The sequence below is a fragment of the Phalacrocorax aristotelis genome, chromosome Z, assembly GCF_949628215.1.
Source record: "Phalacrocorax aristotelis chromosome Z, bGulAri2.1, whole genome shotgun sequence".
NCBI lineage: Eukaryota > Metazoa > Chordata > Aves > Suliformes > Phalacrocoracidae > Phalacrocorax > Phalacrocorax aristotelis.
In genome coordinates, this window is record NC_134311.1 from 20,493,127 (window position 1) to 20,511,895 (window position 18,769).

Here is an 18,769-nt window from a genome sequence, read left to right on the forward strand (position 1 = left end):
CTAGTTCCCTGAAAAAAATCAATGTAGACAGAAGGTCCTACATTAGGTGGATTAGATACTTACTGTCACTCCATTGAAGGACTCTGGTGCACCTGGTGTTACTTGTCCCTGAGTTTCCCAGGGCACAATTCCCTTGGAGATCAGTGCTCCAGCAGGAGAAGCCTCTCTGTCTGCATACTTGCCTTCCTCCCACAGAGGTCTACCTCTATTGCTGCAACAGTGACCTCATTTTGTTCCTATGAGGAATTCTAGTCCATATGTCCTTTACCCCATCTAGTCCTTGGCTTCCGTATTTCACTGCATACAGCAGCTTGTACTGGTCGTTCATGAATATTATCTGTAGCCCATGAATGGTTTTAGTCTTTTGATGACCCCTTTATACATCAGTGCAGTCCAAAACATTCTGTCTACTTTCAATATTTTCTCTCTCACATCAGTTAGTAAGTAAATTATTTAATGATCCTTTTAAAATTTATTTAAGAGATCCACCTGGGAACCTTTAAATTTACTTAATTACGCATTACCTTGCATAATGATGTGCAAGAAATTCTGAAAGTAGTAAGATTAGTCTAATAACTGTCTAAAGGTATAGTATAAAAAAGCAGGAATCAAAATGCCCAGAAATCTTACCAGCATATTCAATTTTGTAGTTATCATAACATTACCATGTTAGCAACTCTGAAAGTCAACCAGGCAGTGGACTTCTTGGAATTGACACTGGGGACATGCATATATTTGTACACACACAGAGTGCATTGCATGTGCCTGCAGTCTGATCAGAAGTGTGACAGCACAGCAAGCAGGAAAAGCTTTGCTAGCTTTAATCTATTTAAAGCCAGTATCAGCAGCAGTAACAGTACTGAGGGCCTCAGCACAGGCTAGTTACCCACGCTTCATACAAGCCCCACACACCCAAACCCATGACTGCTAATTGCTCTCTGTTATTGTTATCAACAGATCTATATTACTGCCACTGTTGGTACAGCTATATATGCTGCAGTCACAGCTGACTGCTGTGCAGACATATTGTAGGCACCAGAGCCTTTGAACACCAGGTTTGCATACTGTTGCCACAACACGTGAGCTCCATCTGCTGCTTTCCAGTAACTTGTTATATTCTCCTAATGACAGCAAACGAATCCTTCCATTATGGTGGAAAAGCATGACTTAATGTAAGTATTTAGAAAAACAACTAGGCAAAATGTTGCAATGATAACAATATTTGAAAGCAGTAATTAATCTGGCTGTTGAAGAATAAGAATACAATAGGTAAAGAGTATGTTAGAAGTGCCACATCCTTGCCTTTCTCCCTAAACTTCCCTGCAGATCTTTCCATCTGAATGAAACTTTCACAACAACTAGTGACTAGCACACTTACTTATTTTTATCAGTGCAGCAAGTTTTTTTTTTTTCACGAGGACTAATACTTTTGTGGATTTTGCAACTCTTCTTTGGAGCAGCTATGGGAATCCAAGGAAGTTCAAAGATCTTTACTAAGGGCTTACTACTCACTATGCAAAGTTCAAGCCTGCATATGTTCAGGTCAAACTACTTTACAAAGGAATCCAAACAAATAAAGTCTCATATGTGCTACCTTTAAATGTGAGGATGGGAGTAAAACTTAAGCATTTGGTAAAAAGGGAGCCATATTTGAAGTGTTCAAAAGAGGGAAAGTAGTATCCTGTTCCAAGGGTATGAAAACACACACACACTGCCCTTACCAAACTCATACAAAATACCAAAACTCACTATCCTTACAAAATTGCCTTAAAAAAAGGAACTAGTATTTTGTGACTTCCCCTTCCTTGAGCAGTGTTTTAATGGTCCAAAAGACCAACCTTCACTGATAGTATCACGTACAGGGAAAGCAAAACAGTCGTGTTATTTCCACTTAAACCAGTGATGCAGACTCAGTATATAAAAGGACTCAGATCATAAGCATTGGAAACTGAAGAGATGAAAAAGCTACCCAGTGAGTGTTAATGCTTTTCAAACCCATTAGGTAGCATCAAGATGAACTAAGTGCTTTCTAAACCTACAATGAGGGCCTCTTCACATTCAAGGAGTTCAATCTAGGAAACAGAAAATGCTTAGGCTAGGGAGAAACACTATTAAGTATATAGCAACTTAACTGGTGCTGTTTGTCAGATTCACAACAAAATGGAAAAAAGATTTCAAAACAGTTTAAACACAAATAAATGCAGGTAAAGATAGAAGAGTAAGGTTTCTAACGGCCTTTACCACATTTCTGGGAAAACAGATGACATAAAATATTTCTCAATCTTAGCATGTGAAACAAATTAAAACTAGACAGGCAAGTAAATTGCGTATTATCTGGGAAAGGCTCTGGCCAAAAAAATAGGTGAAGTGGAGAGAAGAAGAGAGGAGAGGTAAAGAACTGTTTGAAGAGCAAGTGTTTACCATCCCTTAATGGATCATAATATGTGTTTCCCATGCCATCTGTTTAATTTCTGATCCAGCATATTAAAGCTATTGCACTAAATCAGACTCTGAAGAACAGCCCAGAATTCCTGTAGACCTGGTGCTGGTGTAAGTGATGTTTGCAAAGATGCATCCATATACAAACAGGTTAATTCCTTCCCCAAAGAATTTACGTTTCAAGATGAGACAGCTCAGGAACTGGGGACGTGAACTTTAACTGCTTTATAACTAACTTCTCTGACATCTTGCAAAGTCATCTTAGGTGTCTTATGGCACTTCCTAGACCAGAGAATTTCTGAAAACATATGTGACATGAAATATTTCTAGAGAAAGCAAAACATCTAAAGAGCAAGGGGAAGTTAGGAGTCTAACAGCACTGAACTACTGACCTGCTCTTTATGAAAGGTAATGAGCTGGACAGAATGTGCATTGCAATAACATTACCTTTTCATGAAACATAAGTTGATTACTTATTTTACCTCTAATTTCTACTATCCTGAGTATTGTAACTGTATTCTTGAAACACTAGAAGTTTAGGTTTAACATCAATCTTTGACAAAAGAATACCACAAATTCTTATTTGTTGTTGTCAGGCTACTTTGGGGAATTAATTGACTACTGCTGGAAAAAAACTGAGGAAGAATTCTGTCTATGAAATCAGTAGACCTTAAGCACTGTGAGGCAGTGACCCCAGCATCTCATTCAGTCAGAAGCAAAGACTGAGAATGCCGACTTCACATACATTTGACTGTACTATTGACACAATAATGATGATGCTTTTACAACATCCATTCGTTAATCATAGAATTATAGAACAGCCCAGGTTGGAAGGGACCTTGAAAGATCATCTGCTCCAAACTTTAATGAAAAAGGGAGCTTACATGAGATTATCTAGCACCCTGTCCAGTTGTGTTTTGAAAACCTCCAGCAATGGGGACTCTACCACATCTCTGAGGAGGTTGTTCCAGAGAACAATTGTTTTTGCCATGAAAACCGCCTTTCTTTTATCAGGATGAAACCTCTCCTGGTGCAACTTGCACCCATTGCTTCTTGTCCTCTCTGTGTGGGTCCTTGTGAAGAGAGAGCCTCTGTCCTCTTTGTGGGCGCTCTTTAAATACTGGAATAAACAAACATGTGATGAGGTCTTCCTTGAGCCTTCTCTTCTCCAGGGTGGAAAAACCCAAATTCTTCAGTCTTCCTTCACAGGGCAGTTTCCCAAGCCCTTTGACCACGTGGGAACTTTCTGCTATCATCTATAGGCTGCTGTGGCAGCAACTAGAAGCAAGTACACCTTCAAGATGAGTGAATCTTCAGGTCATATTAAAGACTAACCCAAGACATTAATGTCTTGTGTAAACTGGAGACCTTAAGTTTTGTGAACACTGTGAATTTGCATTCATGGAAGTAACAAATTCTTTATTGTAGTTATCCAGGTATCCATGGATACTCTGGGTATACAGACACTGTGACGTGTGTAAGTGCAACAACCATTATCTGTAACATGCTGACAAGGACTCACTTGTTTACCTCCTTATCCTTCACCCAAGGTCAAGAGCAGTATGTCATTGTACCTCTGACAAAAGTCTAATTTTTTGGTAAAAAGTGGAAAATCTTCTAGAATTAAGTTGGAGGACAAGAATGGATGTCCCAAATCAGCAGAGAAAATCACATCAAACTAACACCAATGAAATGCAGAAAAACTGTGTATGAAGTGATAACTAAATGTTCAAAACCAATGAGTAGTCAGTGATCAGAGAGGAATGTAGTTTTACAGTGATTGATAGGTAATATTTATAAGGTCAGTAATCCAGTGCCAATGTTAAAACAGTAACACCTTGTGAGAACACAACGGTGTATTGGCAAGTTTAAGAGTGAAAGTCAATACCCTGCACGAACTGGAGTGAATTAAAATACACTGGAAGGATTTTCTTATTTGAATTAAGCACCCTCTTCTTAAAGATCTCATACCCTCACTCTTCTCCAGCTTTTAGCCTTCTACAGGTTTTCCATTACCTTTTATTATCATTTCTAGATACAGAATCCCAACCACACATCAGTTGCACTGTATCCACCTCTTCAACATGCTGTTCGTCTGTTTCATCAGTGGTGGTACTACTGCCTTCTCCACTGAGGCACTGGGGGGTACATTTGTGTGAATGTCCAAGATACTTGGAAGATGTAGCTGTACTGGCACCAGAAGCCCTTGGAACAGACATGGTGGCATGCCATAAAGAAGCTAAGAGAATCATTAGCATCTTCAGTAAAGAAGACCTAGTCTACAGTTATTAAGGATGGACTTGTTTAGTATTACTCAGAATGGTGTCAATATAACCAGAGCAAGAGCTCTTGTCACAACAGAATTATTTCATCTTCAGTATAAAACCTGCATGAATAGTCATGGTTAAACCAGGACCTCTGATATTTGACATCAAGCATGTTATTATTGTGTATCCTGTCTTCGATGTCCTGGGGAGGGAGGGTGGAAAAGCTAGACCAGAAATTCCCCAGGAATTTATTGAAATGGCTGCGGTATGACTGAGCAAGAAGGTTTTAATGAAGCAGTGAAACTCACCAAGGGCCTTTTTCTTTCTGGTCTTATTCAAAACCACACAGAATCATTGAGAAGTAATGAAATACCATTTACTCTATGCCAGCACAAACAACTCCTCCACGTTAGGCAAAGAAAACACCATCTGTCATCTTTTCGAGTTATAGAATAAAGAACTGACTAAAACATTTCGGGGCACAATTTCAGGAGGAACTTTACCATGGTCTATGAGTAACAATGTAATGAGAAGATGTCTGAGAGTAAAAACAAAAAAATAAAGAAGCGCAGGAAATAATTTAAGGAACAAAGCCTCTCAAGCAAGCAATGCCACAGAGCAAACATCTCTGTTCCTGGAGAGGGTCTCTGAACAGCTCCTGGCTGAAGAGAATTGGTTAAGAAGTAAAATTTAATCTCTCTAAATCATCAATCAAAGTCTACCAAGATCTAATACTCAAAAGCTGATGTTCATGTTGGCCTGGTTCCACCTAAGGTACAAATGTTAAGCCACTTGGAACAAGTGGCAGGGCATATGGTGTACTATCTAGCAGATACAATTTTTACATAAAACCTGGATATGTTTTTCAAAAGATATAAGCATTAGTCTATGCAGAAGTAGTGGCATATTTTATGTAGGTCAGACTGAAAGGACACAGGAGACCTGCAAAAGATTAAAAGAAAGGCAAAAAAACCATGGTCAAAAATCATAACATTAGTTCTGCATAAGAAATCATTACATGAAGACACTTCAGTGAAGAGTCTTACGTGAGGACTCTTCAGCCTGGAAAACAGAGGCAACTGAATGAAGTACATGACAGAGGTCAATACAACCTGAGAGCACAGAGAGAGTGAATGGGGACTGAATGTTCACCATGTGTTCAGTGCAAGAGCTAGGAAGGGCACCAGATAAAACTAACAGAAGGCAGGTGCAAAACAAACAAAAGGAGGTGGTTTTCCACACAGCATGTGGCCAAGTTTTGGATAGTAATATTTTACATGGGTTTGAAAAGCGAGTAGGCAAATTCATAGAAGAAAACCACATTGACTAGTCATTAATTTAATCAAAGCCATATCTATCTTCCAATAAGCAAAGGGTGTGAGCGTGTATGTGAGAAAATTAATACATTATTATTTTGTTATGTGCTTCTACAGGCAGCTGCCTTTGACCACTGCAAGAGACATTCTTACATTCTTTGCAGTGTAGTAGGAAGTCCTGAAAATCATTATGAATGTTTTAAATTTTATTGTAAATGTTCTATAAAAATAGAGTATGCTGTTTCACTGATTTAAGGTACACTATGCCATAAAGTGAGTATTTTTATTGAGGTATGAATTATCTATTTCTTTTTTCTCTTTCCTAAAGTTAATAGGAATTTGAGCAGGAGGTGAGATAACATTCTATATTTGCAGTTCTTTGCTCTCATCTCTTAGGTCATCTCAGAAAGAGTGTAAATATTGTTTACAAGCTTATGTCCCTATGGTTGTGACTGGATTCAAGCAAAAGATCTATACAGATATTGCGGGTTTTTTTAATGACTTCCGATGTTGAGCTGAAACTGGTCCCTCAAATATGCTGGATCTTGTTTCTCAGTAACTCCTACTTCCTGAAAAAAAACACCAAACACCAAAAATTTGGAAGTATTGTAGACCAATCATGTAGTAATGCAATCTCTCTTCCATTAAGTAGCTGCAGGAAAAAAAAGAAAGCCCAAACAAAAAAAACCAAATCCAAAACCAAAGGAAAAAACCCAGCACAAATGGCAGAAAGAAAACAAGGATAAAAATAATTGAAGAAATGGGTGATAGCAGTACAAAAAAAAAAAAAAAAAAGGATTAAAAATCCACTTACCATAAACCCCCATATATCCCCTTAGTATAAATGGATAAAATCTCATCTACTGGTCTGTGCAAAGTGTGACTTTCCATATTAACTGGCTATATAATGTGGTATAGTGAACTCAATTAGCTGGGTACCTTTAAATTCTAAATCACTTCCCAGTTCTCTGGAAGTAACTTAAACTGCCATCTTTCATCTTGCCAGCCAATTTCTGCAGGAATCAAGTGTTTCATATTTCCTGTACTTGGAGATAGCTTGAGTTGTGTTTAAACGACACAAAAATCCAAAGCTGATTAAAAACTCAACAGCTGGGACTCAAAGAAAAATACCACATGTCACAAGACCTGCTATGATGGCAAGAATTAATAAATCCAAGAGCTTCCATTCCATACCTTAGAAAATCATTTAACAGCTGTAGCAAGCTTGACCTGTATATGTCATTGCAATATAGCAGAATGAAACATATCACTCATGGAGGAAAGTTTCTAGAATAGACATGACTACAGTGGAATTGTTTACAAATGCACTTCACTTTCATACACTGCACAGAGGCTAGCTGTGCCTGGTGATGATAACCAGTCCATCCTCTGAACATGGTAAATGTGTGCATGAAGGTGCCAGTTACACAATTTGAGCAGGTTATTTTTCAGCAAGGCAATCTACATGTTGCTATGGCCAAAATAAATTAGACTGGTATACTTATAGTACTACATTGTTTTTGAGGAGTATGTAGACCCACAGCAACAAATACACTCTGAAATCAGGTCAGTATTTCACATATCTTCTATTAAGCAGGTATTAAAAAGGCACCAGTTACAGTCTATACACAGCTGTAAAAACCCAGTGAAAGACTAAATTGTAATCAAAAAGAATGAAAGCAAGCCATCAGGATTTTCCACTGTTCAAAAAACTACTTTCATAGAAATGTTAGGACATCAGAAAATGGACAGGAGAGCCTTTGAGAACATACTTTTATTTCAGAGAGTAATAGAAATGTCATAATGCTTCTAGGCTTTTTCCAGGTATTTGAGGAAAACTGCTTATAAAAGTAATGTGTCATGTAGTTACTCCTGTTAAAGTCCAAACAGCTCAGTGTTTACATGTTATATGGCTTACTCCCTCTACCGCCATCTCCCATAAGGCCAATGCAGATGGTTTCTTTCAAGGCATTAGCTTTGAAACTATTTGGCTAGTAGCTGTGTGAAGTATTCCACCCAATTAAAAGAGAAAGCAGCTACTCATCCTCAAATCAACCCTGTACAGTTTACTTGCATTTTTCTCTTCTCACAGTATGTCACCACTAATATAAATTTCTATCTGCTAGTAACCTAATAAAAACCCCACAGAAAAAAAACTAACATGCTTTATGAACACCTACAAAAATGCAGCTTTGGTCGGAATGGCTCTTCGGGTGATGCACTTTGGATGTAGTTTCATCTTGTACTTTGTGATTGGTTTCTTCCTTCAACAGTTTAACTGGTTGATAGTAGCAGTGGCCATGCCACTCTCAGCCTGCTTGATAGATCTGTGAGCATGAGTTATAGGCTTATTCATAGGCAAACTTTTAATTAAATATGATTTGCAAATCTGATCAGTTTTAGATGGAGCTATTGGATGTGGTTACCTACAAAAGCAGGAGACTAGTATTAAATGGTATTTCTGGCTGTTCCTATGAGGTTGAATTCATTGACCACAAACAGTGTCACTGCAGCTGGACCACGCTGGGGAGAGACTGAATGCGTTGCATGGAGGCTGTCTCAGGGTTTCTGGGCAATGTATTTCCAGAGTCACTTCAGGGTAAAGTGTCCCGTCCACTAATGGATCCTGTGACTCTCACGTTACACCTGCATGCATTTTTCCCTCTCCAAGAGAGTATGGTGTAGATCTGTGCAGTGCACAGAAGCCTTATATGTGTTAGTCATGGCAATTAAGAAAGCAGAAGAGGCTTTGTCAGGGGAAAACCGTGCCTGATTTAACAGCCCTAGACTGGTGAGACTGCCGCAGCTGCATGCCCTCAGGTCCAGCTTGCAGCGAGGGTGAGCATATATTCCCAGCAGGCACGTGCACACAAAGCACATGTATGCACCACAGGGCACACACGCATACAGAGCCAGCCACACAGGTGGACACAGGCAGACTCACAGACCACTCACATAAATACAGCATGAATGGCCTCATACTGGTCCCCTCTCCAGCTAAGCAGGACAGGCATCCACCAGTGAGAATAGGGACCCCTCCAGCAGCTGGAGCCAGATGCTCACTCTGCCCAGCAGCTGCCCCTGGATCCCAGTCTCCCCACCTGCTGGCACTGGACAAAGGAGCCCCCAGGGTCACAGCCATACTCCAGCTGCTGGTACAGGCCATATCAGACACACACGCAGATGCACACACATGCACTGAGCTCTCTGGGACTCCCCAGGGCACCACTAGCCAACCCCGCTCCACCCTGCGGTCACTTTCTTGCAGAGAGACACCACTCATCTTTCCCATACTGTGAAGTCACATTCCAGCACAGGCTTTTGGAATGCTCTTGATTCATTTTAACTTAAATGTTTACAAAAGTTAAAATTGCCCAGGTACAGATAACATACACATTGTAAGGGTTTTCTAAGACATAGGGACAAGTTACACATTTTAACAAGAAATATTTTTGGCGTTGATTACTAGGAAAGAGGTGGGTTTTTTGATTGTTTGCTTTAAATCACTGAACTTTGCTGCTATTCATATGAACTGAAACTGGAAGAATTATGACTATCCCATCTACTTAGCATCACTTCACAACTATAATCATAGACAAATTAAAATACATTTATTACTTTAAACTATTTAGCACCATCCAAAAGTTGTGCCAGGAACTACTGAGCACATAAAATGCCCAGTATTATCCCCAACAAAAAAGACAGAATATCTGAGGAAAGAAAATATACAAGAGTATGGAGCACATCAACACTTTCAAGACGCATGTACAGAAAATTATGTAGACAAGTTTTTAAATTCTCTGATATATAAAGATGAAGCTACTAAGGTATATGTTACTGGGCCACTGGGCCAAAGACAAGATGTACTATTAAAATAGAATGTATGTGTCCATGTCGCATTTATGGTATACTCAGAGTCGATGGATCCACCTAATTCTTCCTGCTATAAGCAGAATTAAATGAGAATAAAACTGATGCAGACTGCTTCTCCCTAGACTATCTATCCAACATTTTTCTGCTGCAGAAATATAGCGGAGGGATGAACTATGGAAAACCCGCATTAACACACAGTTCATTTCCCTGACCTCTTAGGGAAAGAAGAGACCACTTTGACCTTCTAACACATCTTGCATTCTAAAATGTTGTGCTGTGAAGAATATTGCTTTCTTGACACCGTTTCAGCCTCTTATATCCAGAGCAATGCATAAAAGCATGTGTCACAGCATTTTTCAAACGTATTAAAACTCCTTGAACTCTGAATAGAGCCTTATTCAGGCTCTTCCTTGCTGTACACACAGGCAACTGCTGTACCTGAAGCCACTTAAGGTTTTGACACTATTGGGCACTACACAGACTCTCTCCAATCTCTACCATGCAGCCTTTTTTACTGCCTCACAGAATTATATCCTTTTGTCAGCTCAACTATACTCCCCAAATCACTGAATAACCTCCTACTTCTAGTTGCTTATGTACATAGTTTCCTTGAGCTCTAACCTTGTTTTGCCTCTATGGGAACCTGGTAATTTCGAATCACAGAATCATAGAATGGTTTGGGTCAGAAGGGACCTTTAGATGTCATGTAGTCCACCGCCCACCCCCACAGTGAGCAGGGACATCTTCAACTAGGTCAGGTTGCTCAGAGCCCTGTCCAACCTCACCTTGAATGCTTCCAGGCAGGGGGCGTCTACCACCTCTCTAGGCAACCTGGGCCAGTGTTTCACCACCTTCATTGTAAAAACTTTTTTCCTTATATCCAGTCTAAATCTAACTTCCTTTAGTTTAAAACCATTGCCCCTTGTCCTGTTACAACAGGCCTTGCTAAAGAGATTGTCCTCATCCTTCCTATAGTCTCCCTTTAAGTACTGGAAGGCTGCAATAAGGTCTCCCTGCAGCCTTCTCTTCTCCAGGCTGAACAACCCCAACTCTCTCAGCCTGTCCTCGTGGGAGAGGTGCTCCAGCCCTCGGATCATTTTTGTGGCCCTCCTCTGCACCCGCTCCAACAGCTCCATGTCCTTCTTGTGCTGAGGGCTCCAGATCTGAGCGCAGCACACCAGGCGGGGTCTCACCAGAGCGGAGCAGAGGGGCAGAATCACCTCCCTCGACCTGCTGGCCACACTGCTTTAGATGCAGCCCAGGGTACAGTTGGCCTTCTGGGCTGCAAGTGCACATTGTTGGCTCATGTCCCCCATGTGCTTTAGGATAGCTTCTAGGAGGGTGTGCTCCACAATCTTCCCAGGCACAGAGGTGAGGCTGTCAGGTCGGGAGTTCCCAGGGTCTTCCCTTCTACCCTTTCTAAAGATGGGCAAGATGTTCACCTTCTTCCAGCAACTTCACCCGACTGCCATGACTTTTCAGAGATCATGGAGAGTGGCTTAGTGACTACACCAGCCAATTCCCTCAGGAAGTTTGCACAGACTTCCCTCATAAATTCTCTCCCACAACTTAGCAGAGTGCCCTAGCCACTGGGTAAGGTTTTGGCATTTTTTTCTTCCCCCTTGATGTGATCTTTCAGGATCTTATCCTAGGACAAAGGTGCTCTTCTTCCTGGAAATGAACACTTAAAAATGCTCTACTAGTCATCTTTGTCTCATCTGAGACTGCCTCAAGGAGTTTCCCCATATTTAAAAAAATCAATAATGGTCTCTAATAAGTTTCAGGCTATGTTCTGAATTTCCTTGCCCATGCTGTATTCTCCTCACATATCAAACCCTAAGGTATGGTTTAATAATAATAATCTAAAATCTAAAAAGACAAGACATGCCTCCGTGGTAGAGAAGAACTGTTTATTTAGAATATAACACAAGATTGCACCAAAGCTAGGAAAACAACAGGTCATAGGACTGGAGGAGACTTTTAAGATAATCAGATTCAGTCTCTAGCCATTAGTACATCTGAAAAATAGTTTACATTTCTTGCCTCTGCCTGGAAGCCTGAAGCAGAACTATGTTGCTCTGTTAGTTTACTTACCTAATACTCCCAGTATTCCATATGTAATTTATAACCAGGACGAAGATAAAATCCATGATGTCAAGTCTGTTTTGGATTGGCTGAGAAAATTGAGGCATTTATTATGTCCATATCATTAGCTGATTAAGACAGAATGTGTGTTAAAACAATTACATCATGTTCAATTCATTAGTCAAAAAGGTTTACTTATTTTCAACTGCTAATGACATTTTCTCAAAGGAAATAGCTCAGACATCCAAGATAAATGTATCTTATTTAACTGGAAAATTGCCAAGCATGCCTAAAGATCTCAAAGCTGTAAGTTCTTACCCTGGAAGTACTTTAAGTATTTTCCATTGCATAACAAAGATAAGGTGGCTATTTTTCTAAGAAAAAATAACATGTAGGGAATATTCTTGCTTAAGGAAAAAACTGACAAACAGAGCTAGGTAAAGGATTGTGTGCCATACTCTTCTGTCATCACACAGACAAATCATGACTAAAAAACTCCAGGGAAGAAGAATCCAGCTACAAATCCGTTTCTGGGAAACAAACATAAGACAGTTAAGTATTTCAGAGCATATACTGTAGAGAAAGAAATTACTAAAACGAAGCATTTCAGTCTATCCTAGAAATCATAACAGTTTTGGGGAAAAAAAAGAACTCTTGTTTTTCTTGACAGTAACCATGACTTTGTCAAAAAAACAGTCTTGATGACAATGGCAGCCCTGTACATAGACACAGTTAAAATGGTAAAAGTGTGGGCAAATTTAGCATATTGAAATTGACCTGTAAAAGAATACAATCAAATGTAGCAGGAACAGGGTATCCAGTTCTGCTAATGCCAGGACTATATCAAAGACGAGCAGTGTAGCCACAGGGTTTTTCAGGACATGCTTATGGGAAAATAACACAAAAACCTACAATGCCATCAAGGGGCATGGTAAATTAAATAATAAAAAGAGAAACCCACAGAGAAAGTGGATCTGATATTTACTCATTATTGTTTCTCTTTTTTTTTTTTTGCCTGACCCACAGTTTCCTTAAACCTGCAGCAGCTGAAGTGGTTGGCAGCTTGAGTGGGCAGAGAGCGAGCATGGCAGAACTCTGCTACTGGCATAGCACCACTGAGAGGACTGCTAGGAGTAAATACATCTTCAGCTCTGGCACCATGTGGCTGCACCAACTGGCTCCCTTAAACCCATTCTCTGTCTTTGGGTGGAGGCAGAAAAAAGGAACCATGGCAAAGACTAAGATTTTAAGAATATAATTGCAGAAATCACAACACATTGGGTTCCCACAATAATCCAAATGCTGGAAATCTACGGATAGTTGGCAAGAAGCTTTCAGTGCAGCACACTTCTAGGAAAAAAAACCAACCAACAAACAAAAAACCCTAAGAATGGTAATTATTGCTATAAGTTCTCCCAGGCAAAGTGTAACACCATGGCACCTTCGTATGTAGTACAGAGTCTTTGCCTTGGTCCAACATCTGCCTTTCAAAGAAATGTAATCTCAGCTTTCTATTTTTATTATTGCTGTGTTAAAAGACTTGCTTTTCTAAATCTGAATTTCTAAATTTTCTAAATTTGAAAATTATCTTCTGGCTGTGATCTGAGCAATATGTCTTTCTTTTCAAGGAACACTTGCATCAGTCCTGATGGATTTTATGATTAACACAAAGAAGTCACTTTTGTTATTCATTAACAGGCTTCTATATACACCAAATTAGGAATTCCTTAGCATGACTGAGATAATGAGTTAGAACAGGCAGATATCCAGCCATTATGCCTTGCTGATATTATTCCCACACACCACTACAAGCATGGACAATTCACAGAAAAGACAATGAAGTGACTGCTTTAAATGAAAAGCTGCTTTAGAGTAGCTGCCTGAGTCTGGAAGGAATCAAAACTGCTTTAGGTACAGCTGTTAACATACCATGAAACACATTTCGCTAGCACAAAAATGCAGGATCAGTACTTTTCACAAACAAGTGTGTTGTAGGTAAAAAACATGAGTTAAAATACAGTGAAGATTTTTCTTTTTACAGCGATACTTTTCTCCTTTTATTACCAGGGTAACAAAGTACACACAGACTGACCATGATTATTTAACTAGGCTGCAAAGCCACAAACTACTACTCATTTGCTGTATGCAATAAAGTTCTTCTGTACACTGCCTTATGGTCTATGATCTGTGCTTTTGATCCTTGGCCAAGACACAGTTATTGCACCTGCAGAATGGTGCACTTCTTGACTGGCTCAGTAAAGAAATCTCTTTGCCATTGACACATCACCAAGGCTGCCTGTCCTAGAAATAAAAGGTGTTCCTGTTAGAAGGCAAACAGCTAGGAAGGCAGCAGAAAATGAGGAGATTAGGGACAGAAAGAAGAGGCAGTAAGTTCCCAAACAGATAAAACTAAAGAAAGCTCTTGAGTATGTCATTGAAGTCTGGCCAAAATACGTTCAAAAACTTTTTGGAGATAAGAAATACTGCTTATAAAGACTTTTTTGGTGAGGGTCTTTGTTGTTCACTAAGACAAAATGATTTGCCAAGGGCGAGGTGGGGGGAATATCTTTATCAGATGAAAAAGGCTCTCTGGCACTTTAGAACATGCACAAATTTGAAGACCTACTACCCCAGTAAGATGGGGGAAGGACACATGCGTCTGTATCAAAGAAACCAGATAAGGCCAGAGAGGTTAAAACCATACATGTCATTGGCTATGGGTAGATTACTCAGCAAGCTACACTTGGGAGAATGCTTAAGATCCCCTGAACATTATTAACTACTGTGCCACACAGTGTCTTCTCTGGGTTACAGTCATCACTGGGGGATATTTCAGAGGGTTTGTGTAACAAGACTATCCAAGCAATTGAGAACAGATATTAAGAATCCATGTAGATCACCATCATTAATACTATTGCCATGCACTGCTACTATTACACTACTGCTACTTAGACCATGGTAATGATGCAATAGTGACCATTGCTTTTGAAAAAGGAGATGGGATGTTTTAAGAAACAGCCTATTAAGATTACACTGAAGGGACTAGCCAGGAAAGGAACATAATTCATTCATTTGAAATTCTCTTGCAAAAAAGATTATAGCGTTTTCTTAATATCATCTGATATCTGTGATAACAGATGACACAGGCAAATAAAGAAGTCAGGTGATTTTAAGACACCTCTACCTTTTATTCTGCACATCAGGATGCCTTCTGAACCAAGTCTGCATTTGAATCTCCTAACTGGTTTTGCAGTAAACTTTGAGGATATTGTGAAGGTAGATTTTTTTGCAAAGGCAGAGTTAAACAGTATACAAATAAAATATATAAACTAGAGGATTGACCACCATTCAGGAAAATCATGGTTCTTCTTCGAGATACAAAGAGATTTTATTCTGCATTTAATTTGCCTACACACCAGTGGGATCCAAAAAGGAAATAATCAGGGCTAGCTTTTTCACTTTGCGTCTACAGCAAAAGAATAGAACCACGAACAGCAGAAAAGAGACAGATATGGTACTATGGTTTAGCGCAAGTCACAGATCACAGTAATTAAAGGAAGAGCCAACAGGTTTCAAAACTTTATAAGGCTTTAGCAACACTTTAATAAGGAAAATTAACCCCCTTCTCTATCGTATTTGGTTTTAGACAGTACTTTCAAATCCAGCTGCTTCAGCAAAAAAATATTTATTTTGCTTTCCTGCCATCTTGTGGCTTAACCGCAAAATGCACTTAAAAAAGAGGTAAAATTGCTGGTTTGTGAAGAAATTGCTTTTCAAACCCTATTTGGCCCAAGCTGTGCTCCAGACCATCTCCGCTCCTCCCTAAGCAGCATGGCAGCTTGCAACAGCATGGATCTTCAGTCCAACGAGTTTCTCTGACAACTTGGTCCCACAGAAAGAAAAAGTGTTGACTAGCCCAGATCTCACCGCGGAGGTGATGGGCTATTCTGTCTTCCAGAGACTGTTCCCTTGACCCAGGTCTGGCCAAGGCAGCAACTATCTTACTGCAGTCACATTTCTTATTTATATGTAGTAGTTTGAAAATGATTATGTGAGAAGTGGACCAAATACTAGTCTGTATCACGCATTAGCAGAGACAGATGCTAATAGCGCTGTACCACTGAAACATGCAAGATTTTTAGCTATGCTTCGCACCATCTGCAATGTTACGTTTGGGAATATGTATGAGTGCTAAGAATCCAATCTTAGCCTTTCAGGTTTATTTTCATTTACAGGGAATGGTCAAGGCAGCCGATTTAATACAGCTCATATTAGGCAAACAAACATGAAAGCCTAATGCCACTTCTGCAGTTATATGTGGGCCAACCAGCACCAAATGAATAGACTTCCTTTCCACCACAAGCAGAACATTGTATGCTTATCCAAATTCAGCCAAAGAAGTTAAATAACTTTGCTGAAGGTCAGACATGAAGAATATTAGAGGTTTTCTACATAGGTTTTTTTTGCTGTGGCTTATTTTTTAACAACATTGCAAGAATCACTAACTAGATGACTACCTAGAATGGCTCTGCCCAACAGCAGAACAAAGTTCTTTGGTTTCTTCATACCTGTGATGTATTTCTACAAAAAAAAAAACCAAAAAACCCCAAACCAAAAACGTTTTGCTCATGCTGGATTAGAAAGAGCCTCCTACCATAGATGAATAGTCAGTTAGATTTAGTGGCTTATGTGACAGTTAGTGGGTGAATAATTTTTGTGCATAGTTTTAGCAAGAAAACTCTTAAGAGCCAAGACTTCTCTGGATGATGTTCCAAGAGAATCAGACTTCTCCAGCAGTTTTCCTGCCAGTTGAAATGCTGTGCTAGTCTGACTGGAAACACCAGGAGTGGTTAAGGGCAAAACACTTCCACTAGTTTGTTATCCAGTGAGAAATTTTCTGAACCATATCATTTCAGAGTTAGTAGAAAGTTTCAAGAAAAAAATTGTTTCAGTTAAGTATCAGCCCTGCTGTGCAACTTGCAGACTGTTCTGGCCAGAACAATTCAAGACCACAGATTTCCAAAGCAGCTTGCTTCTTCTGCAAATTCAACTTTCAAACATCCTTCTCCTGACAGCTGATTTACAAACCTGTATACTCATACGTAATTTCCCTGACAGAGAACATGAATCGGGTGGTTAGAGAAGTGAAAAAAAAAATCTTAGGAGTCAACTGCAGGTAGGAAGTTAACTGCAGGATTTCTCTGAAGATCCTCATTAAGAAGCTGTTGAAGTACCGGCTGGACGAGCAGACAGTGAGGTGGGTTGAAAAATGGCTGAACAGCCAAGTCCAGAGCATGATCAGGGGATCTCATCAATATAGACAAATACCTGAAGGGAGGGTGCAAAGAGGATGGAGCCAGCTCTTTTCAGTGGTGCCCAGTGCCAGAACCAGAGGCAACGGGCCCAGACTGAAACACAGGAGGTTCCTTCTGAACATCAGGAAACACTTTTTCACTGAGAGGGTGACCGAGCACCGGCACAGGTCATGTTTTGTAAGTTTCCTGAAATTAATGAGATCTCCTGCATGCATGGACAGGTCCAAGTAGGTTTGAATCTAATGTCCCAATAATGCTGAGCACAATAACCAGCTCAGGAAAACTGAGCAGTCAGATGAGAGTAATGGAAAACACAATGTTCACAACCAAATTAAGCAGCAGTCTAAGAACAGATAAATTGATCATTCAACCAGTCATAGCACTCTTCAATATCCTATAGAAATTACTAATCTAAAAAAAAACCCAAAAATTCGTTAGTGATATCTCAGATAGAATTGTACTACAGAACACACACTGGCACAAACAATGCAGCTACTTTTCCTAATAGCACAGCTACTAAAAAAGACTCAGGCTCAGAAAAAATATGTTGGACTACCATGGGAATTACCCTGCATTAATACACTGCAGTCTATTAACTGAAAAATAAATAGTTGAAAAATGTAGCAAGAAAATGCTGCTTTTTTCTTCAAAGGTGTTAAGCAATACTCCTATTTAGTTACATTTTCCTTCTTAAAAAGTTGTATAGTAGCTCTTGCCAACCCATCAGTCAAACGGAATGCAGATGCCCCCCCAAAAAAGGATGCCAGGTCCCATTATCTCCAGACTTCTGCATGGGAATTCTCTGATGCTTCTAATTGCACAAGCCTTAGTTAACGCTTGTATGAAGCAGAAAGCTCCTAATGAAGCAGAAAATTGGGAAAAAATCTCAGCTTTTCATCTTGTCTGTAGCTGTTAATTAGCTGGTAAAAAGCAGTCAGAAAACAGGAAGCCTGATAACGCTGATCTTGGAGTGGCCTTACTGTTTCCAAAATTCAGGTTTGATTCTGAAGAGCTCCATTCATTTAATATAAAGGAAGATACTGTATCTCTGTATGATCAAGACAGCTCAACAGGCAAGGAGCAGCCTTGGGAGGACAAATTGTGCTGTAAAGTCCCATTAAACAGAACAGGCTTTCTCAGTTACTGTTTTAGAGTTCTCTGTTTGACACAAGTTCAAATTATATTTGAGACTATTAAATGCATTAGTAAAGGCAGCCTGTTAGCTTTTTATCTGGAATGGGCACTAGTCAGTTTGGAGAGATTTAAATTTAAGAGAAATATATTTGTCAGAATAACTTCAATGAAGCAACCATGTGCCATTTATTCTTCCAATAGCTGGAGTTCAGGTTAGATACAGTAAAATACTTCAGCACTGTTTTGGACTAGAACAAGCCTACTGATTCTCACATAGGAGCAAGCACATTAAATATTAATAGTTCTATACCATTTTCTAAAAGAGCACAATTTGGTTCAG